Raw genomic sequence first — 26753 nt, 5'->3', positions numbered from 1 at the left:
TTTAATTGAAGGGGGATATTACTTCCTGTGCAGTTGGTTAGCAGGTGGAGAAATTACTTTAGTCATTCAGATTATCACATTTTGGTATGTTTAGAAAAGTATGATGTCCTATTCATGCATTAAAAAAAACCATTGGAAAGTAAAAAGGCAGTTTTCTTACAGTATACTGTATGACAATGATAAACACTAACAAGTTCCGGCTTCTGACCTTAATTCAGAGTAAGCATGTTTCTCTGTATAAACAAACGTATACCCACTTAACTGGGATTAAGTCTCATTTGAGTATAGCCATAGGGTCAAGCTGCACATCTTTGTTTTCCTTTGTTAAGGAGAACAGAACAGTCACTCTTCCTTGCCTGACTTTAATTCTTTCTTTAATTCCTAATGGCAATGCAGTATAGAAAAAACAATTTATATTTCAGTAGAATGAACCTGTACTGTTGTATTGCTTGGAAACTGAGAGTGCGTCATTCCTTGTTCTAAAAGCTGTTAAGGCACCTCTTCCTGGAAGGCTGGACTTGTTACTTTTCTTGTGCTTGTAATGCACTAAAATAGTATTCATGCTATCTCATTTGCTGCAGTGTACTAATGAAAGTCAAACCAGTCCAGGTGCTAAGGTCTGTCATAAGAATCTCACAGTTTCAAAATGCAACCATGTTACTAGCAGTAGCAAATGGTGTAGTGGGCAAGTGATGCTCACCTGACCTTCAGTTGGTTGCATCACTGCTCCTTACCAAGATGTCGAGGAGGAGGGGCAGCAAGGCTGTCAACATGCAAACACAGCAGCTGAGCCAGTCAGGTGTTCCTGATAGAACAGGTTTAGCTTCGTCAGTCACCTAACTCCTGTTGAGAACAGAAGAGTATGAAGAAAAAAGCTAGTTAACATTTCCCTCCCTGTCTGAGATGAAACGATATGTTAAGAGACACACTGCCTTGCTAGACACATGATTTCTTGTGTTGCTTTAAAAGTTAGATTCACAAATGTATAGGGAATTACCCAAGAGTTAAGAACCATATTCAGTACATAGTTGCCCCACCCCCTGCAAAAAAAACACCATTCAATTATTATTATTCATAAATTTGTATATACCGCCCTTCATCTGCAGATTCATACACATGTGCTCCATTCCAGAGAGCGACTCTGCAGAATTCCTAGGAGAGGACTGGAAGCTCAAATCACTCTTGTTTCCCCATTCACCACTTCTGTGGAAGATGTGACATAGCTCTGAATGAGAGGGTACTCACTCCTTTGTGTGTGATTTTGCTGATCAGTATGATGATGGGCAGGTTTGCAGTACCCTCACTGCCTCCCACTGCAGTTTGTGGCCTAAACAGTTGTTATTCTTTCCAATTCATTTATGTCCTTATGGTATGCACTAATAGTGGTGGTAGCTCTTTGTACCTGCTTTTCTTCGGTCTGCCAGCATAACCGTGGGGGAGTGCACTGCCTGCCAGCCACTGCCCCTTACTCTGTCTCTTATACCATTGGTGTGGGCAAAGAAAAATGATCTACAAATGAGTTTATGTTATTTTAAAATTTGTGAGAGCCACTTGGGGTATTGGGGTTTTTTTTTGGGGGGGGGGTGGATTGTTGGAGAGTGTGAGGTTGTTGCTGCTTTTGATGCTTTTTTTGTATTTTTATTTTATATCTTATGATTTACAGTGGTGCCTCGCAAGACGAAATTAATCTGTTCCGTGAGGCTCTTCGTATAGCGGTTTTTTCGTCTTGGGAAGCCCATTGACAGCTTAGCGGATTAGCGCTATTAGCGGTTTAGTGGCTTTTAGCGGATCAGCTGATAAGCGGCTTATCAGCGTATCAGCTGATAAACGGCTTAGGGCTTAGGAAAAGGGGGGGAAAGGGAAAAAACCCCACAGGAACTCGCAAGACATTTTCGTCTTGCGAAGCAAGCCCATAGGGAAATTCATTTTGCGAAGCGCCTCCAAAACGGAAAACCCTTTCGTCTAGCGGGTTTTCCGTCTTGCGAGGCGTTCGTCTTGCGGGGCACCACTGTATGTGGAATTCGGTTGTATACTTTCCGATGTTTGTTTATTGTTTATGGTTACTTTTGTAAGCGGCCTTGAGCATGGATTTAACTTTGAAAAGGCAGCATACAAATGAAATGATGGGTGATGAATGGATTTCTCTGATAAAATTCTTCTAAATTTAAAGCTGTCTTTAAAAGAAAAGGGATGAGGGACTTGGGTGAGTTCCTTTTGGGGGGACTTAAATAAAAAGAACCTGATCAAAGGAGAAAGTGAGCAGCTAAATGCTATAGGAAGGTACTGAGAGTAAGAATTGATCCACTGGTACTGTTATTAATTTATGTAACATTTGAATGTACACATAACCTAAGATTATCTTGGCATTTAGAAAGGGAGGATTAATGCTGCAAAGATGGGCCATTGCCAGCACAGGAGCATAATGGCTGCGGCAGGTGCAGGGAGACCCACAGGAATGGACACAGGAGACTGGTATTGGGTTGAATTAGGCCACAACTTTATTGATTACAGGAAAGAGTAGATTTGGCTAAAGTACTGGGCATGTATCCATCATCAGGCAGCCCTCCTGGTACCTGTTAGGAACCTGGTGGGGTTGACCTTGTGTAGGGAAGTCGCCCCTGACATGGATTGTGTGCCATGATCCTGTACAGGCTGCCATTGGGTGAAATATGTTGGCCCATCATTCCCTTTTTGGCTCCTGGACAGAGTCACCCCTCCTGGACCCCTCCCTTTGACTAAGGATCCAGTCCAATGCCTTATCTGCCAAAGTTGTAACGGTTGCTATAAGGCAGGTGAAAACCTGCAAGCAGGCCAGTTTGCTTGCAGGAGAAAATTCCTCCCTGGCCCTGAATACAGAGACCGCGTAAATCATAGCAAGGTCCATATGCTCCATACCCACTCCCCACTGAGCGTGCCCCTAACAGATTGGGTGGGTGGGAAATCCAGTGATGAACATCCAACAGGATGGCCTGCACTTGGCCACCCCCTTAAATAGACCAGGGGTGGGCTGGGTGCAACCCCCAAGCCCCTGTCCTTGATTCGCCTTGCAGGCACTGCCCACACATACCTGAGAGGTCATTGAGGCCAAAGGTGGGTGTCGCCAGGTGACCGTCCCCTTCCCTGGCCTCACTGATAGATGGCAGCCTCCATGGACCCACCACAGCCATGACATGTGGCAAACATCATCCATCTGGAGCCCCAGATAAGTGGTTCTTCTCCTCAGTGAGCCACTAGGTGCAATTCAGATTTTTTCAGATCTCTCCAAGATGTCATGGATAATCACTTGTGTTTCCCTATTTTTGTGGAGATGTTATGTAAACATTAATATAGTTCTGATGGAATTATGGAATTTGGAACTTATTAATATTCAGTAGCTAAAAGTACCGTAAACAAGCTACCATGCAGGTAGTATTATAGAATTTTTTCTTCCAAAAATCTGTATGGGAAATAGAGGTAATAAGTTTGTAGGAATTAACTGTAACTAATCAATCAAAGCTGCCTTAATGGCAGGGATATTTGAAACTGTCAAAACAAAATTCAGAGAAGTTTAAAGAATCTGGTTTTCTTAATTTTAAAATGAAACAATATGATTAAAGTCTCAGGGCACAAAGAGATTATGACACAAAGTATTTATTCAGTCTTACCAAAGAACTCTACAAGACTTTTATTTTATGTCTGCCTGATACTAGTGGAAGACTTTGATGTTGTATTCTTTCTGATTGTCAGGCTGAACTTGAAAGCATTTTGGAGGGCAATTTTTCCGAGTAAAATATTCTAGCCCAAATGGTTTTATGCTGCTGCTTTTTCCTTTACTATATCTTCTTATTCTGCACATATTTCTTTTTCTATTTCTCTTTTCACCTCTTTGTATTTTCCTTGTTAATTTGTTCTGGTGTATCTTTGCAACCCCTGGATGGAATGCTATGCCTTCTAGCACTACAGAGTTGAATGAGAGTCATTCCTGACTATTGGAAGAACTTTCCCAAACAATTAGCTTGGGAAACATCCATCTTCAATAAGTGTGGCCGGTTATTCATGTATGACTCTGTTCTATCTTCACTGTTGGAACCTTCTGTGTTCCTCTGAACACCAGTTGCTGGGGACTGCAAGTGGGGACATTGCTGTTGCACTGAGGTCCTGCTCCCAGGATGGAAATCTGGTTGGCCACTGTAAGAACAAGATGCTGGCCTAATCCAACAGGGCTTTTCTTATGATCCTATGGTGTGGCATGCCCTCAATTCCTCATGTCTCAAGAGTTAAGGAAGTCTATCTACACCTACACTATATGTTACTCTTCTGCAACCTGGTGCCCTTCAGATATTTTGGAATACAACTTCCATCAGCCACCATGGCTGATAATACCAGCAGTCCAAATTACCTAGAGGATACCAGCCAGCCTGGGAAGTCTATTACATGTTTGTCTTTGAAGTTAGATGCTATAGTTACTAAACCTAGCACAACCTGGTATAAGAAATGACAGCAGAGGGAAACAAATTAACAGTTTTGCATACTCAGAATGGCAGGTGAGCAGATTTTTGCTGGTCAAACAATGGAGCGGTAATGAATTAATTCACCCTATCTGTACACTACAACACCCCCCTCCCAACTGCTTTTTTAAAAAAGAGATGTACATTAAATGCATATTGTCATAGAATCATAGAATCATAAAGTTGGAAGAGACCACAAGGGCCATCGAGTCCAACTCCCTGCCAAGCAGGAAACACCATCAGAGCACTCCTGACATATGGTTGTCAAGCCTCTGCTTAAAGACCTCCAAAGAAGGAGACTCCACCACACTCATTGGCAGCAAATTCCACTGTCGAACAGCTCTTACTGTCAGGAAGTTCTTCCTAATGTTTAGGTGGAATCTTCTTTCTTGTAGTTTGGAGCCATTGCTTCGTGTCCGCTTCTCTGGAGCAGCAGAAAACAACCTTTCTCTCTCCTCTATGTGACATCCTTTTATATATTTGAACATGGCTATCATATCACCCCTTAACCTCCTCTTCTCCAGGCTAAACATGCCCAGCTCCCTTAGCCGTTCCTCATAAGGCATCGTTTCCAGGCCTTTGACCATTTTGGTTGCCCTCCTCTGGACACGTTCCAGTTTGTCAGTGTCCTTCTTGAACTGTGGTGCCCAGAACTGGACACAGTACTCCAGGTGAGGTCTGACCAGAGCAGAATACAGTGGCACTATTACTTCCCTTGATCTAGATGCTATACTCCTATTGATACAGCCCAGCATTGGCTTTTTTAGCTGCCGCGTCACACTGTTGGCTCATGTCAAGTTTGTGGTCAACCAAGACTCCTAGATCCTTTTCAAATGTACTGCTCTCAAGCCAGGTGTCACCCATCTTTTATTTGTGCCTCTCATTTTTATTTTTATTTTGCCCAAGTGCAATACTTTACATTTCTCCCTGTTAAAATTCATCTTGTTTGTTTTGGCCCAGTTCTCTAATCTGTCAAGGTCGTTTTGAAGTGTGATCCTGTCCTCTGGGGTGTTAGCCACCCCTCCCAGTTTGGTGTCATCTGCAAATTTGATCAGGATGCCCTTGAGTCCATCATCCAAGTTGTTGATAAAGATGTTGAATAAGACCGGGCCCAAGACAGAACCCTGTGGCACCCCACTAGTCACTCTTCTCCAAGATGAAGAGGAACCATTGATGAGCACCCTTTGGGTTCGGTCAGTCAGCCAGTTACAAATCCACTGAGTGGTAGCATAGGTTGGGTAATATGAAAAGGGTATGGGGGGGAGGACCTGGCAATTGGATATGCAGTTCTAGGGATTAAGCCTTGTTGTCATCTGTCTGTCTTGAGACACAATGGAATGCATCTCACATTGCTGGAGAATCACAGCGCCTGCTGAGGCCGCTAACTTGTAACTGCCGCCTCCCGCATTGTTTTCGCTGCCTTAGCAGCACTGAAGTGGCCAGGCCTGATAAGTGCAAAAGGAACTAGTGTAGCCTTCCAAACTTGGAGAAACATGTCCAGTCATAAAATATTGACCTTTGAGCTTTCAATAATGTCTTCTGTAGTTATGTTTTTTTCTATTTTATTTTCTGCCATTTTTATTACCGTTTTAACTGGATGTGTTAGTGCTTTATGAGATTGATCAAGAGCCAGGAAATCTCTTGCCCCTGGAGATATTTAAATGAGGATTGGGAGAGTGCGCACATTTTGATGAAAGAAAATCCTACTGTCCTGGGAACGTGACCATATGACCGATAGAATTACTGAGTCTAGGTTTAAATAACAGTTGTGTCTATCATAATAAGATTGGTTGGCATCTGTGTGTCTTGGGATGCAGTGGAGGAGTGTGTCTTTGCGGGGTAACGTCAAACTCTTAGAAGGTTATAGCACCTGCTGGGGCTGTAGAGGTTGATATAGGAGAGACATATTTTGTTGCAGCTGTGGCAGATTGAGACACCCAGTTGTGCTGCAGCAGGTGCACCATGGCTTTTCTTCTCTCTGTGCTCCTCCCAGTGGCCATTCCTTCTCTGGTCACTGCTATGGATGCATGACCTGTTTGTCTGTCTCCAGGCATTGCGGTCATCTGCAAGGGATTATAGTTGAGTGAAAAGTTGTAGGGAGCTATTCAATACAAAATGTTGCTATGAAATATGGTTATGAAGCTTACTGCCTGAGATTTATTTATTTTTTTAAAAAAGTGGAGTTTTGTGAAAATGATTCCGTATTCCATCTTGGACAATTAAGCTCTGCTTAGATGTTCATCTCTACACATGGAGTGGGGAGCATGGCTGCCTACACTAGCCTTGCTCCCAGCACTACCTTCCCCACAGGTGACAGCCTCAGATCTTCCCACAAGAGAGGAATTTTCATGCTTTCAGCTGGTCATACTTACAATTCCACCATATGATTCAGAACCTTGTATGATTGGGGTTCCTGTTCATGTGGAAGATTCTTAGCACTTTCAGCTGAACATGCAAAGTTCCCCCCTTCAGGTCTTTTGCCTTCATATGCAAAGATTTGATACGTTCCATGAACCGGTCGCTTCTCAAGCTTGGCTTTTGTTTTTCAGATTTCAGTGCGTAGACACACAACTCCTATGAAAGCTTTACTGCCTGCCTTCACCATTGTACAAATGCACTTGGTATATTTGGCAATGAAGATGAAACAGAGTTGGTAGTTCAGGTTTATTGACAATGTGCAAGTATGACAGTGCTGAGTTTGATCTTGCTTCTGTGTTTATGTCTATATCTCATTACAGCAAGATAAAATAACTAACTGCCAGAATTGAGCAAAACAGTAGCATATAGTGCAACATAATATAAAGACACCAGATGGTTTCTTAATGTTAAATGAAAACATGAAATCCCAGTAATAGCTATTAGAGCCAACCACTGTGAGGCACAATAGCTATCCCTGTGATTGACGGTAATTCCCACAGTAGTTTTTCTTTGTAAAAAGCTTATCAAAGTTGTCTTTGAAACATAGCCAAGATTTTGGAAGAGCTAACATTTGTTCAAGAAGAATCTAAATCAGAAATTGAAAACTTACTATTCACATTTTATTTGGAAGCTTGAGCTATTTGTTGCTTTCTGAACTATCCCATCCCTATACTCCCCACCCTACCCCAAATTCTGATGATTAAAAATACCTCAGTGTAATGTGTTATGTGTAGGGAAAAGTGGTGGGTAGACTTTTTGACTCATTTCTCCAGTCACCTCAAACCAAGGACATAGGCAAGTGGTAGGGTTAGGGTTACCTAAATCAGTCTGATATAAAAGAAGTGGTTTGTTAAGACATCATAAACATTGAGATAAAAAGCAGTTTTTTAATCCTCCACTCTCATAATTAGTATTTACAATGTCTGCATTGGATTTCCCTCCAATCACATAAAAGACAGACACTGTCTCTGTTGTCTTTTAGTTACCTGTGAAAGACCTTCCTCTCCCAATAAGCCTTTTAAGTGGAGATCTTTATGCCAGCCTGAATCTGTACTGGAACACATTTTAACTGTTTTATATTTGGAATTGCTTTAAACGTGGAACTCTTTTTAACCATTTTAATATTTTTTTGTTTATTTTTTAAATAATTGTTATAACCCTCACCGAAACCCACACAAAAATCTGATAAATAAGTTTTTCAGTTCCTTCCCGCCTTTCTTTTTCAATCCTTCATTGCTAATTACAGAATTTTGAAGAACAGCTGGGAATCTGATCAGAATCTAAACTGCTCCTGGCAGTAATCCCTTTGACACTGCATGGCTGAGCTGGCATGAGGGCCTGGCATATTCTAACTGCTCAGGAAACAAAGCTATCAGAATGTTTGTAGTCCATCTCTTTTGAGGAAAGGAAAAGTTGTCAATATGTCTACCCTCAGGATATCAGTAGCTTTGTGGGTTAGGCTGATTAGAAAGATGTCGGGAAGATGGCAAGGAACCAAGAATGAAGGTGGCCAAAGTGGGGGAAGGGACAATATGAAAGGACCTCAACAGAAGCATATGTGAAGGACAAAGGAAGCTTTAGGGAAAAGATAGGAGAAACTGAAAACATGCAAGAATGGGCTAAGAACAAAGACAAAAAGGGCGCTGAATTTTATATATTAGTTTGGAATAACCATGCAATACTTTTCTTGCAGGTGTCTGTTATAGTTAATTTATAGTTTTATTGGCACAGGGACATCAAAACTCATTAACTATTGAGGGAGTTTGGCTGTGTAAATTATTTAGCTGAATCATAGTCAAGGGGGGAAATGTGCAAGTTTATTTGATCAGAATGTTATCAGAAGCTTGAATGGCTTTGACAGTGAATCTAAGCAGAAACATGGTACCAGAACATCCTTGCCTGTTTAACTTGCTGAGTAAGTCTTCTAGTTTGTATCGTTTCACTGCTGTTTACAAGGTTGCCCCAGGACACTTACACTAATTTAACATTACACTGATGCATGCTTCTAGTAACATGCAAGGCTGCTTGCATTAGTACTGTGGCTGGACAGTTGTATTCATTGCTCTGCTCCAGAGGGTCCCCCAACCCCTTAGAATAGATTTTGGGGGTTCACAAGGCGCTGCATGTGGGTGAGAATGAAGCGGAGGTCTTGTATCAGAATCAGAAGCCTCTTCTGCTCATGCTGTGGCAGCACTGGATACAAACAAGGTGTGGAAGAGAATAAAAGTATTACTCCCAAGTTAGCTGCCTGAATGGGAAGCTGCCTGTTCTTATGAGGAAGAACATAAAGAGATACATGAGCATCATTTGCCTCCCTGCTTACCTTGTAGCTGGCAAGAGACCAAACATCTTCACAGGTAGGGGACAATTCTAAATCAGTCACATCCTGGTAACGGATGCTGCCTACTGCTAAGTATGTATGTATGATATTGCTCCTCTTGTTTTCTGTGTCACTTATGTAATGTCTTTTCAATAGAAGTAACTGTTTGAGTTCATGTTTTAAATTGTTCCCCCCACACGTCTATTTTAACTACCCTTAGGCTGCTTCTATACTGGGCATTTACCATGGAACAGCTTGTTCACTCACTTTTTTGGGGGCTCCACATGGTGTAGTGATCAAAATATCCTTTTCATATGTTTTCTCTGTTCCCTGCTGTCCTCCCCCCTTCCGGAGCTCAGAAAATATGATTTAAAGAAACAAAATGCAATGGAACTGCTGTTGCAATCCCTTCGGGTGTAGATAATGTATCAGACAACAACTCCAGCCTATGCAGCCCTATAATAGCCTATATATTGATTCATTTCATGAAATTTATACAGTACTTGATTGTACAAAGAAAACACTCACAGCCATACTTTAAAACATACACAAGTTAAAATACTAAAACAGATTAAAATGGCCTCAACTTTCTAAGCCTCTGAGTAGGAGGAGGAATGTTTGTTTTAGCAGGCACCAAAAAGAGTTCAGTGAAGGCACCTGCCTAATATCAATAGGCAAGGAGTTCTAAAGTGTAGGTGCTGCCACACTACAAATGCGGAATGAGTATTTTTTGTCACCTGTATTAGAGCCAGTTTAGCCAATAGACTGTGCTCTAGGCACGTGACCTATAGCTTGTCACTGGGAATAAAGTCTACCACTTCCTGAATGGCATTTCCTTGTGTCCATTCATGTTTCCTGCCCCCATTCCAAATTGCATCTGGGGAAGGGGACACCATAATGGGGATTATTTGAACCTTTCTTCACACAATGCTCTCAATGAAAATTCAAACTTCTCCCAATGTGTGTATGTTTTCAAAATTGGCTCTTGCAGAATTTCAAATCTGTAGTACTTTGCATAGAAACTAGCATAGTGATAATAGCTGGATGCAACAGCAATATAATTATACCCAAACATAGATCTGTTGACCATACACTGGCTAAGAGGCTTTGAGTTGGATATTGTGCATATAGGAAAGTGTGCTGTATGATTGGATATAGTTGGCCGTATTGTGTGTCTGTTTTGTGTGCTATAATAATTCCTTCATGTTGTTGGAGTGGCCTAAATACATCACTGAATGATGGGACATTAGTGTCCTGATTTAGCATCTTTTGTTTGTGCATGTGTGATGAAAATACTCTCTCTTTTTTGGTCTATTGAAACATTTTATTCTTAGCAATGCTTTCAGTTTATGCAGCCAGAGTGCACAGTGGCTGTTTGTACTTTGCTCAGAACTATTGCAACTTGCTAAATTTCCACGTACGGTAATGTTTCAAAAATAATCATGAATGTGTACTACCATGGTTGTGAAATATGATCCAGTGCAGCATGAACCATTTCCTTGAATGAAATGTATTTTCAAGCAATCTGTCTTATATTTAATGAACTGAAATTATTCAGAGCCTTTGTCTAAGCTTTAGCCAGCTAAAGAGGTTTGAAGAGTTTCCATCTGTATTAGTAGAAATTCTGATTTTACCTTGTCAGTTCACATATGGTGTAAGAGAGATGGTGTCCAACTGCATTAGTACTACGTTTGTGTTATTATATATGTTTTTATAGCCAGCACTGCCCTGAATACCACCGTGAGTTTTATAGCTTAGATAAAACATTCCTCCCCACTGTTATTCATTGACTTGAACAGAATGCTTGTCACAGACTGTTATCTCACCTTCCCAAGACATGTGTATTATGGTCATTGTGCAAGCTGGCTTTGACATGAATATGTTTATCACCAGATTTAGAATTCTAGTACCTATCTAGGAGTACTATGAGGTAAAAATCAGACATAAAATTCTGGAGCGTTCTGCTTTCATTGTGGACTTTTAATGTGGACAATTGGATTTTAAATTATCAATACTAAATATGAATAAATTTGAACTCATAAACTCATTGCACAAAGGTGTCACATTGGATGAGTACATGGACAAGTTACTTTGGGGAGAAATTGTGTTATGCACTGTGATTTAGGACAGGATGTTCATACCTCTATTTTTTAACCTTTATGGGCAGAGAGTTTGTATGTTGTTTGACTGACATCTAAGTAATGTGCTATTTTCTGCATATAATAGATTTTGATGTGAGAAGCAAGTGTTACTCTGATTCTGGCTTAACAGCTTTGTAGTGCTTAAAAGTACATATTCAACAAAATAGTCTAGTAGTTGATATTGTTGTCTGAATTTGCATATGCTGAATATTGAACAGAGAACCGTCTTGTACATTTCTGTTTTCCACTAAAAATAATATGGTTTCCCTAGCTTGTATATATGCTGAATTTATTCAGACAAAAACTACTCACATTTGTTTCTGATACAAAAATGCAGGTTAATGAAGATCAGTAAGTGGTAAGTAAAATGTTTGAGGTGAATATTGCAATAAATTTTTATTAATCATGAATATTTTGTTAACTCAGACTGTTCAGAATGGATTTCCCTGCTCATTCAGTGCTGATAAAATATTAACAAGACAATTTAATGGCAGAAATATGCATTGCTGTTTAACAGATGGCCTGTGATTTTCCTGTTTTTTTACAGGAAATTTAAAGAGAGATTACATTCTTAAAGAAAGAAATAATCTTCTATTCCAGAATAACAGTCGCTATGTTAGAGATGAAAACTTGTGTAGTTGAAATTCCACAAATGAATTCCCATAGATCTGCCTTCCTCCCCACTCATGCTCAAAATACAGGAATGGAATATAAGTGCATTCTTCCTATAGCTAAAGATTTTAGAGATGCTCTCCTGAGCTGTGATTCAAAAATCTTTGTGGAATTGTAAAAGGGGAGCATTACAAGTTTCAAAATCTTTCTTGTCTAAGCTGGAAAATTACTGGCTTCTCTCTCTACTGGTGCTTCCCATACACAAAATGTCTTTTCTGTCAGCCCCTCCCCTTTCCAAACACTTTTCCCTTGCCCTTATTTCTCTCAGCAAGAGCAACGGGGCCTGTCCTGCCTCCTCATTGATGCCTTAGTGCATCATTGACAAGAATACACATCTGAAGGGCTATCACACTTTTCCTACTGGTGTGCAGTTGCTTGAGGTAACAGGGAGGGAAAAGGGCACCCCACATCTGCATGCACAAGTTTGGCTGCTACAGGTACCAAGTCAACAGGCAGCTTGGTAAGGGATAGCAGAGTGTTCTTATCCCGTCTTCTCACTGGCTTCTGCTACTAGGAAAGGGTGCTTTGGAGATAGAGAGGGTAACAGGAAGGAGAGCTCTTTTTGACAATTGTAGATAGTCATGGCACATTTTCTTTCCATTCTTTCTTTTTTTGACAAAGCACTTGCTTCATTTGAGTTAGGCTAAGTCTCTCATCCTAATCCAGTCCTCCTTTTCTGCATGATTCAAATTATTAGTGTTCTATAATGTGTATAGCTCCTTGTGAAGCCTTTGCAGTTTACATATCAGAAGAGTGAGCTAAGGCTCTCTTGTTGAATCTATGGGAATCTCTCTGTGTTCGCTGCATGTGAGGTGACACTCGAGTGTACTCTGTATTTTAAAAGCAAAAATATTGAATTTCCAACCTCACCCCAAGATGGAAAACCACACTGGAACAAACAATATGCTATAGAAATAGATCTTCCAGAATCAAAGGCTAGAATAAAGCAATAACAGGGCACCATGTGTAAACAATAAAAGGTGACAAAAAGATGAAGAGAATGGTCAATTGCATGAACACAGCAAGACAATTTAATAATTCATATTTGAAATTACTCTTTCACTCTATTGAAGTTTCTAGATGGTTATTTTAGAAAGTCATATTTAATGTTTTCATCAGCTATTGAATTTAGTGGGGTTGCTCACTTTTTAAGTTGGGTTAGGATGTTAAGAAGAATCCCCAACAACAACTGTAATTACTTTTGGAATCGTCTGCTTGTCATTCATCTAGTTCCTAAACAATATCTGTATTTAAGAATAGATTGAAGAGCTGAACATTTGATGATGTGTTGTATTGTTCCTAATAACTGATCTTCAAATAGTGTTTGGTTTGGCTATCTCACAGTTGCTTATTTCAAAATTCAGGTAATAATTTTGTTTCTTCACAATGGAGCATAGTACATTAGCAGTGCCAATCTGTACATGTCACTCAGAAGCAAGTCTCATTTAGTTCATCAAGGCTGTTGCAATATGGGCAGATCTTCACTGATCCTGTGAGGTAAGTCAGGCTGTGAGGCACTTTGGGGCTATTTACCTTTCTGGGTACTTCTAAAACCAGTTTCTCTTTTAGACTACTTAGGTCTGAGCAGGAAAGAAATCCAGATGTATGGTACTTACACTGATTTGAAAGAGGGGGACAATATTCTAGACTCCTGTCTTCTTATATGCCACCAGAGTCCAATCTGCAATTTTCACCATCTGTCCTTGAAAGCTTAGAGCTTGAAGGAACAGGCAAGGTAACATGAGCAGACCAAATCCCATGGCTAGGAAAAATCTAAAGGTAAAGGTAAAGGACCCTTGACAGTTAAGTCCAGTCACGAACGATTCTGGGGCTGTGGCGCTCATCTTGCTTTACTGGCCGAGGGAGCTGACGTTTGTCCGCAGACAGTTTTTCCGGGTCATGTGGCTAGCATGACAAAGCCGCTTCTGGCAAAACCAGAGCAGCACACAGAAACACCATTTACCTTCCCGCCGGAGCAGTACCTATTTATCTACTTGCACTTTGACGTGCTTTCAAACTGCTAAGTTGGCAGGAGCTGAGACTGAGCAACAGGAGCTCACCCCATCACGGGGATTCAAAGCGCTGACCTTCCGATCGGCAAGCCCTAGGCTCAGTGGTTTAGACCACAGTGCCACCCGTGTCCCTACCAGGAAAAATCTAACCCCAAATTAATCTAACTCCAAATTACCACAACAGACTTCTTTCAGTCAGCATCACAAAGCAGAAGCAAGATAGGAAGATACTTTAAAAAGAGAAAAAACATATATTCATATATTCATATATCCTATAGCAGATAAACTTAAAAGCCAGCTTTGGCTGACATGCAAAACAAGATGGGCTATCACAGGTTATTCATCAAAGGCATTCAAGGGAAGGATCAGAAACACAGAAAATCTTACTCTTTCTATCTCTGGAGATAGAGCTAGTCAGGTACAAAGGATTCACCAACCATAGGAATCCAGCTTTCATTGGCATTGCATTCCTGAGATTTATCACTTACATAGGGGATGGGGGCATTGATACAGATGCGGGACAAAAGGAGTGAATGGGACCAATCTATTCCTGATGTTTTCTGTCAGATGATTGTGGAAGAGAGCAAGAGATACATGCATAGGGCTGCACTGCAAATCTTGGAAGCCTTTTTGTTAACAGTGGAAGAATGTCATCCTTAGAGCAGTGCAGTCAAAACCAGTTTACTGTTCCTTGTCTTCAGAAGTGTCTTTATGATAAAGTATTGGTTCCAATGAATAATCCTGAGCAGTTGTACTATTTAGCTCTGTCCATTAGAAAACACACCTATTTATGCTTAACTTTGCTTCATATCTTTCCTGAGTCAGAACTATCCACATCAGTCTATTCCTTACTTATTTCCATAGGAAACAAATTTCATTGGCAGCAATAGTAAGCCATTCTCTCTGGAAAGGAAACGTAATGCCTGCTATTTTGGTATGCCCACATAATTCAGTTTGCTTGATCATATTAAAAACAGGCCTCTCATTTATCTTCCACCAGCATGGGAGATGTAGCTGTGCCAAAAGTGGGAAAGCTTGCCCCCCCCCCCACTCCCAAGTTTTACCAGTAATTTTTTTTGAAAGTAAAAATTAAATTAAGTTAGGGTGACAGGTGCAGATTTGTAATGCATGCACCACTAATTCAATACAGTTCCCATATTTTGTTAGAAGCATGTGGCAAACCTGATTTTTATGCATAGATTTGCATGAACAAACTTTACATTTCAATTCAGTTCCTCTGGCAGTCACTTTTCTCCACTTTGTAGGGATAGTCTTGTTTCCTGCATTTTCATTAGGCTACGGTTACAGTTATTGCAACAGTTAATGGATTCTGACTAAGCCACAAAATCTTTTTTTACAGGGATGTTTCAATAATTCAGTCTTTGTGAGTTCTGCTTTGAACTGACATGATCCATGTGTGGGCTAAATTGTGTGATTGAAACTTTGTTACCTATGCTGGCTTCTGATTGACCAGAGTGTTCTGACACCTTTCTGGGCTTCTAAAAAACCATCTCAAAATGCACACACACACACACACACACACACACATACACATATACACATACATACACACTTTAGGCTTTAAACTGTATGCACACTTAAGTGGAACTTCCTTCCAAGTTCTACATCCCCCCCCCCTTTTTTTTTTAGAAAATACATTCAGGAAAATACTTAGTTGATAATATTTGTTTAATTTAAAAAAATTAAAATAGGTAAGAAGGGAATAACCATGAAACAGGCTTTGAAATAGCCACACAATACTTAAGGTCAGGTGCTACATGGAAAGGAAAGGTGTGCTAAGGGAGAAGAAAGTGGCTAAAGAATATGGGACAAAATAGGCATTGGCTGGAAAATGGACATGTGAATGAATGGTAGACAAAGAGTTGGTAGAGGTTTTCCAAGAGAAGAACAGGAATGGTGCTACACACTTTTGATAGGAAGGGAAGGGAGATTTTAGGGGATTGGGGGTGTGGCTCAGAGGAAGAGAAAGCATCGGCTTTGTCTAAAGCCTAGACAAAATAGTTGTGTGATCTTTGAGTATTAGCTGCATTTCATTGCTTGTATATTCCACAGCTTTATTTTTTTTTAAAGCTGATTGTGTTGCTCTTTCTTTCTTTAATAGGGAAAAATAGTGCTAGGAAATATAACAAGGCATTCCATTGCACCACATGGGAGTTTTGCTGCTGACAAACACATGTCGGAAGTGGTTGGTTTCAAGTTCATTTGTAAAGTGTGCAGCCCCAGCTCTGTGCATTTCATTATAGATTTCTTTCTCACCTGAGAGTCAGAGTGATCCTTTATTTGATTAACATATATCTAATCTGCATTAAAAGCAGTCTTAATTTTGTATTAGCACAAAGGAATCAAACCCCTTATCTCTCTGCATATGCTGTTTTTTGCACTTGAGGAATGATCACATAACCATCTTGGAAATTTGCACACAGCCATTCTCTTGAAGATACAGCCCTCCTCCCCAAACTATTTTATTATGCCACCTTACCTTTTGTTTGGAAATGGAAGTGGAATGCTATAATGGAAATTCCTCTTTGGGCACTCTGGTTCTTATCATGCCAGGTTCTAGAGACCAGTGGGGAAATAGCAGATGTGAAGGTTAGTTGGCATCAACGAATATGAGTGGAAGACTTTCCTGTGGGGAAGAAAGTGCTTCATTTCATTTTATCTGTACTAAGAACACTGCTTCTATCAAGCTGTCAGAAAATTAGAATATGATGGGTTTTATTACCTCAGTTCTGCCAAAGTCGTTTCAATAGTTAAAAAGTTAGAAATTCATCTGTTTGGGGAATTGTAGGAGATGATTGGAGCTTTAGGGCACTTTAAACTGGAATAGCGCAACTCCTTTTATTGGCAATAGAGTTCATCCAGTTGGACATCTGAGGACCAGACATTTGCTCCCTCATTATACAGAAGTGAAAATGCTACTTTGGATGTATTTTTTAATCAAGGAATGAAGTTGTACCAGTGCCAGAAACAAAGAATTGGAAGCCACAATAGCTTCATCTCTCCAGAGCATTGATGTGCAAAGACTTTTCCTTTTCAAATATCATTGTTTTAGACTCTTTTTGGTCCAAGAACCACAGATTAAGAACTGAGAGTCTTGCACCATCAATCAAAGGACTATGATTTAGAGTGACTGTCCCACGGGGACAAGAAGGCCTTAAAACTCAGTTAATAGAGAGATGTTGAGTGGGCACAGAAAGGTACCAGATAATGGATAATAGTTGTCAATGTGAAATCTTACACTTAGAGGCAGTGTTAAATAAGTGCTTAATTTTAAGGTGGACAACAGGAAGCGGAGGAATAGTTGAGAACACTTTGGAGGAGTTGTTGATTTTACCAAGTAAAACATTATATAAATTACAAGCAAGCAAGCAAAAAAGATGATTTTATTTTCAATATAATAGGACCACACAAAGATGATTTTTGCTTTCCACCATTTTAAAAAAAATTCTCTCAGTTTTGATAATTGGGGTACAATTCTTAGATTTGTTTGAAATCTGTAAAAAATTAGGTTACCTAAAATTATTTATCAGCAAAGTATCAGAGAACTCACCTGAGCATATTTTTTATTCTAGTTCCTCTGAAAAAGTGTGTTGCTGAATATATTTTGAAACTATCTTTGTCTAGGGATGCAATAAGATTGTAATTGCTGTTCTAATGTCTGTCCATTACTATCAGCACTGTTTTCATTACACTGCTATTCAACCTCTGCTGGATACTATGTTATTTTCCTCATTGTCTGTTATTTTTAAATTTTCGTTTATTGATCTATATCATATTTCCTCCAAGGAGCTAAAAGTGACATACATGGTTGTCCCCCTCCCCATTTATCATCACAACAATGCTGTGAGGTATTTTAGACTAAGAGAGAGTAACTGGCCCAAGGTTTGCTCAAGGACAGCGCTGTAAATACTTTTGGCTGAATGTTGCATCCCTTGGCTGCGAAACAATAAAGCACTGAATATTCAGGTATGCAGGTCTGATAATGTCAGTTTAAAGATTTCTTCAACATATTTTTCAGTCTGAAGTATGCTGGTTGTTAAGTTCAAAGTTGTTAATGGGCTGGGAACTTTAGATTGGGATCTCGTGACATTTTGCAATCAGTTCCCTACATTTAAAATCTAGTCCCGTACCATCTGCTGGCAAATTATTTGTGTGTCTAAATCTGACCTTCCCATCTGGATGGGTTGAAACACAGGAGCTAGCTTTTTTTGTCTGAAGGCAAAAAGATAATAGAATCATAGAATCATAGAGTTGGAAGAGACCACAAGGGCCATCGAGTCCAACCCCCTGCCAAGCAGGAAACACCATCAGAGCACTCCTGACATATGGTTGTCAAGCCTCTGCTTAAAGACCTCCAAAGAAGGAGACTCCACCACACTCATTGGCAGCAAATTCCACTGTCGAACATCTCTTACTGTCAGGAAGTTCTTCCTAATGTTTAGGTGGAATCTTCTTTCTTGTAGTTTGGAACCATTGCTCCGTGTCCGCTTCTCTGGAGCAGCAGAAAACAACTTTTCTCCCTCCTCTATGTGACATCCTTTTATATATTTGAACATGGTTCTCATATCACCCCTTAACCTCCTCTTCTCCAGGCTAAACATGCCCAGCTCCCTTAGCCGTTCTTCATAAGGCATCGTTTCCAGGCCTTTGACCATTTTGGTTGTCCTCCTCTGGACACGTTCCAGTTTGTCAGGGTCCTTCTTGAATTGTGGTGCCCAGAACTGGACACAGTACTCCAGGTGAGGTCTGACCAGAGCAGAATACAGTGGCACTATTGCTTCCCTTGATCTAGATGCAATACTCCTATTGATGCAGCCCAGAATTGCATTGGCTTTTTTAGCTGCCGCGTCACACTGTTGGCTCATGTCAAGTTTGTGGTCAACCAAGACTCCTAGATCCTTTTCACATGTACTGCTCTCAAGCCAGGTGTCACCCATCTTGTATTTGTGCCTCTCATTTTTTTTTTGCCCAAGTGCAATACTTTACATTTCTCCCTATTAAAATTCATTTTGTTTGTTTTGGCCCAGTTCTCTAATCTGTCAAGGTCGTTTTGAAGTGTGATCCTGTCCTCTGGGGTGTTAGCCACCCCTCCCAGTTTGGTGTCATCTGCAAATTTGATCAGGATGCCCTTGAGTCCATCATCCAAGTCGTTGATAAAGATGTTGAATAAGACGGGGCCCAAGACAGAACCCTGTGGCACCCCACTAGTCACTCTTCTCCAGGATGAAGAGGAACCATTGATGAGCACCCTTTGGGTTCGGTCAGACAGCCAGTTACAAATCCACTGAGTGGTAGCATAGTCAAGTCCGCATTTTACCAGCTTCTTTACAAGAATATCATGGGGCACCTTGTCAAATGCCTTGCTGAAATCAAGGTAGGCTACATCCACTGCGTTCCCTTCAACTACCAGGCTTGTAATTCTGTCAAAAAATGAGATAGGTTAGTCTGACATGACTTATTTTTCAGAAATCCATGCTGACTATTGGTGATCACAGTATTCCTTTCTAGGTGCTCACAGACTGTTTGCTTAATGATCTGCTCCAGAATCTTCCCTGGTATTGATGTCAGACTGACTGGGCGGTAATTATTTGGGTCCTCTCTTTTCCCCTTTTTGAAAATAGGGACAACATTTGCCCTCCTCCAGTCTGCTGGGACTTTGCCTGTTCTCCAGGAATTCTCAAAGATAACTGCCAGTGGTTCTGAGATCACATCTGCCAGTTCTTTTAATACTCTTGGATGCAGTTCATCTGGCCCTGGAGACTTGAATACATCTAAACTAGCCAAGTATTCTTGTACTATCTCCTTAGTTATTCTTAGTTATGTAGCAGCCCAGTGCCCATAAAGGCAGCGAAAGGTGTGTGTGAGTAAACATTTGTAAAACACTGCCAGGGAGTTTCTGATCACAGTGGTGAGGGAGGTGTGCATGCCAATAGCAGCTAACTGAGAGTGCTGGGTGAAGGACCTGGTTGAATTGCCCAGGTATGTGGGTTGCTTAGAATACATTAGAAGTCTTTGATGCAACCTAATTCTGTATATCTCGTAGTAATTCTTACTTAAAATTACGGCTGTCTTTCAGTTCCAATATGCTAGGAGTTACACAACTGTCTGCCAGGTAAGAATGGGAGATAAATGTTGTTTAGTTCACTGTTTTATAAAAACCTTCCTAATTATCACTTCCCAAAACAATAAGGAAAATGATTTGCAGTGATGATTTATCAGTTAACGATACTCCCAAAAATATGTAAAAGAAAAAAGCATACACCTATGTGCAGTGAGGAAAAAAAATCACACTTAAATGCTGACTTTTTGTGAACTGAACCATAAGATTGGAAACATGAGAGAGAAACTGCTTTTTATTTATTAGCCTTATTTTTAAAAGCATTTATAAAGCACTTCATATTTTAAAAGTCTCTTAAGTGGTAATACAATATTAAAACAAACAATACTGTGGAAATAAAATACAGTGGTACCTCGGGTTACAAACACCTCAGGTTACAAACGCTTTGGGTTACAAACTCTGCTAACCCGAAAGTAGGACCTCGGGTTAAGAACTTTTCCCCAGGATGAGAACAGAAATCATGCGCCAGTGGCATGGCAGCAGCAGGAGGCCCCATTAGCTAAAGCGGTACCTCAGGTTAAGAACGGACCTCCAGAACGAATTTGTAACCAGAGGTACCACTGTATAACCTAAAACCGATAAAACTGCAGTTTAAAAGCATATACAAGTGTATACAAACAAATAAAACTGAATTTCAGGGGATAAACACTGCATCTGTATTGGAATCTTTTAAGATGTTTTAATTGTTTTATCACTGGCAAACCAGGGCTGTAATCTCAAGTGTAGCCCAAAACATTTGGGAGCATGACCCTGAAAAAGTGTCTTGGGGGGCTGAGATCTTGCATGGGTCACGTGAGTTATGCCGGGGCGTCCTGGCTGGAGCGTATGAAAATATTTTGCTTTAATCAGGATTATATTTATAATGCTTAACAAATCTATGTAAATTCTTACTCTCTTTATTGCATATACTTTGTCAACAATATATAGTAGCATAGAATCTCCCTCTCCAGAAAGAAAACACTTAAGCATAGTCTGACAAGATAAAACTTCATTCACATTAGCCAATGGCCATAGCAACAATAAAACATTACAGTATATGCAGAAAATTTGATATAAGAGTAGGTTTAAAGTCCTGAATCAGCCGTCAGTTAGTGGCCCTTAGCATAGTCTGACAATGCATGAATAAAACACCTGTTTTTATTACCATACTGGAAACTGCTACATAAGAACCAGCATATACACCAAGCATCGTTCAGTGTTGTGTTGACATTACCATTGCAGGTAGGTGTCTCATTTATTAAATATTGCAATTTTAGCTAATTAGGCTCTGCATACAGTATAATTTTGCCCTGACATTTGCCTAACTACTGTTAGCTTGTGTTTATTTTATTTCTGAGACAAATCTATGAAGGATGTATATTTTTTGTTGTTGTTGTTCAAATCCACAATCCATTGGTAAGAGTAAAAAATGAAAAGAGTAGAAAAGTCTAAAATAAAAGTGGTCTGAAATCTACCATGGAAGAAGTATGTTGGAATATTGTGTACATTTATATGAATCATATCCCAGAGCCTGACATTGTTTCCTAATATGCAGCATGTTAGGTAAGTGACTAAATACTCACAAAACCACAAGATTTTGCTTGTCAAGGCTTCACTGAGTGAGTAGCAAGTTGAATGCTTAAGCTCCTTTTGTGTATCCTATGCGTAAATTGAGAGCCAAGAAATTATGCGGAAGTGAGTGCGCACTGCTGATCCCACTCTGATGTCCACAGAGGCGGAGGAAGCTGCTCGGGCGCCTGGGGTGGCGCGGGGCAAGGGTGGGGTGAGCCGCTCGTAAGGGCGGGGCACACCACGGGGCCTCTGGAGTCTGCCTGCCTCCTCTCACTCAGCCGCCCTACAGCTGGGGGGAGGCAGTGGGGGGACCGTTTGGGCAGTGTGGAGCCTGCGCACGCCCAAGGCACTGGGTCTCTCCCAGGAGAGACATATGGCTCGGGCATGCTGCAGGCCCCGTGGTGAGTGCCTCCTGGAATTTTGTCACCCCCTTCAGTGGTGACACCTGGGGCGGACCACACCCACCGCTCCCCCTTCCTCCCAGTAGTGGAACTTCATGTTGCCTCTGTTCAAAGTAAACAGAAACAGAGTAGCAAGGACTTATAACATATAATTACTGCCAAACATGCATTCTTCAACACAAAGATTTGCCAGAGCATCCTTTGAAGCACTGGAAATATGTTCTCAATATGTTATGTTTGTTATTTTTGAACATCTCAGAACAGTTCTGTTTAACAACCATTCTAGATTTTTTAATGTTTTGGTTGGCACCACAAAGTTTCTTGGCTAAAATAAGCTGTGATTTGTAGAGTACAGAAAATGAGAATAATTTGATGAAATATGACACAGTTTTCTAAGACTATCCCCACCCCCACACTGAAATCGGTGGAATACTTTGCACGATGGCGATACTCAGGAGATGGTATGGTTTTCATCAGCAGAACAGGGATGGGAGTAATTTTCAGTAATTCCTACTCCACTCCAGGTCTACTCTAGAAAGCCCTTCAACCTTCTCGAGCAGATTTTGGGGTGGTGAGAGTTTTCAGGGAGTGGGGAGTTTCCAAAAATTTCTTCCCTCCTCATTCTGCTAATGAAAACCTTACTGTCAACTAAAGTACATTGCTGGGTACAACCCCTAATTATTAAAGCTACTTAAAAGAATAAACAAAAAATAATAATAAAAAATAATAAACTTAAACCAATAAACAAAAATCCAAAACTGGCTGAGTTTCCCCATGATGGGGAGCGTATGGCAGTGGTGCCAGTTGTTTTTTTTTTTGCCAATTTGTTTATGTCGTTTCAAAATATTGAAAGAAATGTGATGATGTAATATAACTTAGATGGCTCACGGTGTATATTCTGAAATCAAGCATTTTGGAGTAGAAGAAAAACAGTTAAATCTGGTAGTCATAAACTTTTAGTTCGTCTATTTTACAGAACATTTATTAAAGTTAAAAATAGACCCGTGAGGTATGATTGACTTTCTCAGACAATTAAAATGAAAAGTATTGGTTGAGATCTGCCCTATTAAGTCCATCAATTTTCAGCCAAGAGAGGCTTTTTTTATGAACAAGGTATTAAAACCTGGAATAAAAATTTTACAGTAGGCTAGAGATACTAAAAGTGTGCTAATAATAGCATTGTTTTTCTGGTCCTGCTTTGATCACTGATAAAAGCCAAGTACTGGCTGCTTAATTAATGATCCCTTTTTCATTTAGTTTTGCTAACTTGGCCAGTCATAGAATAATAGAAGATGGCTATCATATCTCTTCTCAGTATCTTCTTTTCCGGGCTAAACATACCCAGCTCCTTCAAGCGCTCCTCATAAGGCCTTGATCAGACCCTTGATCATCTTTGTTGTCCTCCTCTGCACACGTTCCAGCTTGTCAACATCCTTCTTAAATTATGGCTTAGAGTGGTACTATTACTTCCCTTGATCTGGACACTATACTTCTGCATGTATACTACACCATCTCTTGCATGTTACTGGATCATGCTTCATAATGTTCCTTCTAGTATGTAGTAGGATATCGTAGCCTTGACATTGTAACTTGTTGAGGCTGCATTCCCTTCCACAGCCTGGAAAAGGAAGACAGGCAATGTTTTAGGTAAGTGGCCATAACACCATAGCATTCCCCCAAACACATTTCCCCCTATCCACCTACTCTCTCTCTGGCAAAGGAAAATGAATATTTATAACATACACCATTTTAAATATTCAGACAATTTGCCTAACACATGAAAGGAAGGGTCAACACAGGAAGCTAACATCCTTCCTGACTGCAACACAAGCCTATCCTGAATGCCCGATTTTCTTCTTAGGGCAGCTTTGGAAAATACCTTAAAGCAGGAAGAGGCAGCCCTGGCGACTCACACTTCATTTTAATCTGCCAAGGTCATCCCACTGCTTAGTGCTCACTTTATCTGTGACCCTAGTGCTTTCTTACCTCACCAGTTGCCTCCACTTGAAACCTTACATTTACATAAATGCCAGCTTTATTTATCCTTTTCTATTTCCACTGCCAACATTCATTTGCATCTTACAAACATGGCAGCTGGATATAGGCATGTGATGAAACAGAGCAGAGATTCTCACTCAGAAATGCAATTCACAATTTAGTAAAAAATTATAGTATGTTTACTTGCAGGCAAGTTGTGAAATAGAACTTGATTTATTTTTAGATACAAAGTTTTATTAATATTAATAACGTGCATTAAGTAGATGTTGCATAAACTATAAGGATGTTGGTGTTGCTTTAAGAAGACAGCTAGGTACTTGCTCTAGACTAAGGTTACCAAGACGTCCCCATTTCCCAGGGACAGTCCCCATACAAAATCCATTGAAGCTGAACAGTGTCCCTGGAGTCATTGAAAAAAATCTGGTAACCTTACTCTAGACCCTTCCTAACTCATCTCACAGGTTTTACTTGAAGTCTTCCCTCTGGTCAGGATTCACTGCTCTTAAGTACCTTTCCAGGTTTGCTGAGATCTTCACTAGAAGTCTTCATTCTGGTCAGTTTCCAACCACTGTTACTCTTGTCTCTGTTACTCCACTCTGCCAAAGGCAGGTGTTGGAGTTTTCCGTTTGTATCTTGCATATCTCCTTAATGTTAATCTCAGTTGATTTCAGGTTCCAGGTGGGCTTCTTGATTCTTCAGTTGTCAACGTTTCCTGCTATTTGAGTATCTCTCGCTCTCTCTGCTTCCTTTGACCTACAGAGCCATTTCTTGAGTCCTTTGCCAAACTTCTTCACAGTACACCTAATGCTGTCTGCCTAACCGCCAAGCTATGCTAAAACCCGCCTTGTGCCAGGACTCTCCAGCCAATCAATTTGTTTCTGATACAACATCACAGTTATTTTCTGTTCACATTCATACAGCATATGGATAGCCAGAAAATGCATTTGCTTATGTAACAAATGGTATCCCCTTGTTCCATTTTTATTCCAGTCTCAGTTACCAAGTAAAAAATAAGTTATATGGGGTTAGCCTCCAAAGTACAGCAGCAGAAAACTTTTCGACATTGAAAATGCTGCCTAAAAATGTATTTATTTTTTAAAATAGTAGAAATTGCTGGTTCAAATCAAATGATGGGCAGCTTTAATTGTTCACCACCATTCAGTGTTAACAGAGTAATTACTCAAGTATTCATGTTAAATGGGTAATTGCCATAGAACATCTGTCTCATCCTACCAATACTCCATTACTTCTATAGAAAGGAAATCTGTGTTTCCCCTCTTTATTCTTCCATATTTACTACTTTAAAAGGAGATAATGTAACAAGCCTCTAGTGAAATGTACCTACTACGGATATTGATGGTGTGGAGGTCAAAAAGTTACCGCCACCTGCCTTAGGTCACTTATCTTTCAGGGGGGACATTTTGCTTGCTGTTTTCTAATGTTATTTTCCCCCTCTTAGCTTTCAAACGAAGATTACTAGCGAAACTCCCAGTGGTGTAGAAAATACTGTTTTTTATTTTCAGTAGCCCTGTTTCATTTATATGCACTTGGGGATGAGGTGAAGAGAAAAATCCCTAATTGATGTGAGAGATGAAATATTCCTTGAAGTGTTTCTCTTTTCATTTGCAATCAGCATCCTATGTATACAGCAGTTGTACATGAAAAAAAAATCTTCAGAGAAAATAAAAATAGCTATTAAGGTTGTTATTTAAAGATACAAAAAAGTTTCTCTCTGTGTGTATGTGTGTGTGTAAATGTATGTGCGTGTATCCTCATCCCATAAATGAAGATGGATGGGATAATTAAAAAGTAATTATGGTGGAAAAATGCTCCAAGGAAAAAACATGTCTCTTCTCTCCCCTTTTCCTCCTCCCACAACAACTTCTTATGGTAGAGAAACATCGTGCATATAACAGCCTGACTTTCTCTGCCTGGAGTAATCTTCATAACATATGGGGGCTCATCACTTGTTATGCTTCACTTCAGGCTCTACACCAGACAACTTGGTCATGCGCTATATTCTTTCCAAAGCCTTTTTCCCAGTAGGCCTGGTAACCTAGTTCGCATTGCTCACTGAATAACTTAACCAGCTGAGGGAGCCCTTTGTGTCTCATTAATGAAGACTTAATGAACCCGTCTTTGATTGTGGTGTCAGAGTGGAATAGATTCTTAATCCATACCTAGCCAAATTGCAAAGGTGAGCAAGATTGGTTAGATATTATGGTTGTTGCTTTCAAGTAGTTTCACTGACACTGTTTAATGGTTTAATGTTGGTTAAGCAAAGGTTTTTGGTTCACAGTAGGTTACACTATTAAGGGACGCGGGTGGCGCTGTGGGTTAAACCTCAGCACCTAGGACTTGCCGATCGCATGGTCGGCGGTTCGAATCCCCGTGGCGGGGTACGCTCCCGTTGCTCAGTCCCAGTGCCTGCCAACCTAGCAGTTCGAAAGCACCCCCGTGTGCAAGTAGATAAATAGGGACCGCTTACTAGCGGGAAGAGTAGCTTCGTCACGCTGACCATGTGACCCGGAAGTGTCTGCGGACAGCGCTGGCTCCCAGCTTCTAGAGTGAGATGAGCACACAACCCTAGAGTCTGTCAAGACTGGCCCGTATG

General features: G+C 40.4%; 1 protein-coding gene across 3 annotated transcripts in view; it reads left to right on the top strand.

Moving 5' to 3' along the window:
* GRIK2 (glutamate ionotropic receptor kainate type subunit 2) overlaps window positions 1-26753 on the top strand; it is a 455416-nt gene that overhangs the window by 354525 nt on the left and 74138 nt on the right. The gene's annotated exons all lie outside the window — the stretch shown is intronic.

This window comes from Podarcis cretensis (genome assembly GCF_951804945.1).
Source record: "Podarcis cretensis genome assembly, chromosome: 3".
NCBI lineage: Eukaryota > Metazoa > Chordata > Lepidosauria > Squamata > Lacertidae > Podarcis > Podarcis cretensis.
This window is presented reverse-complemented; position numbering and strand designations above follow the sequence as displayed.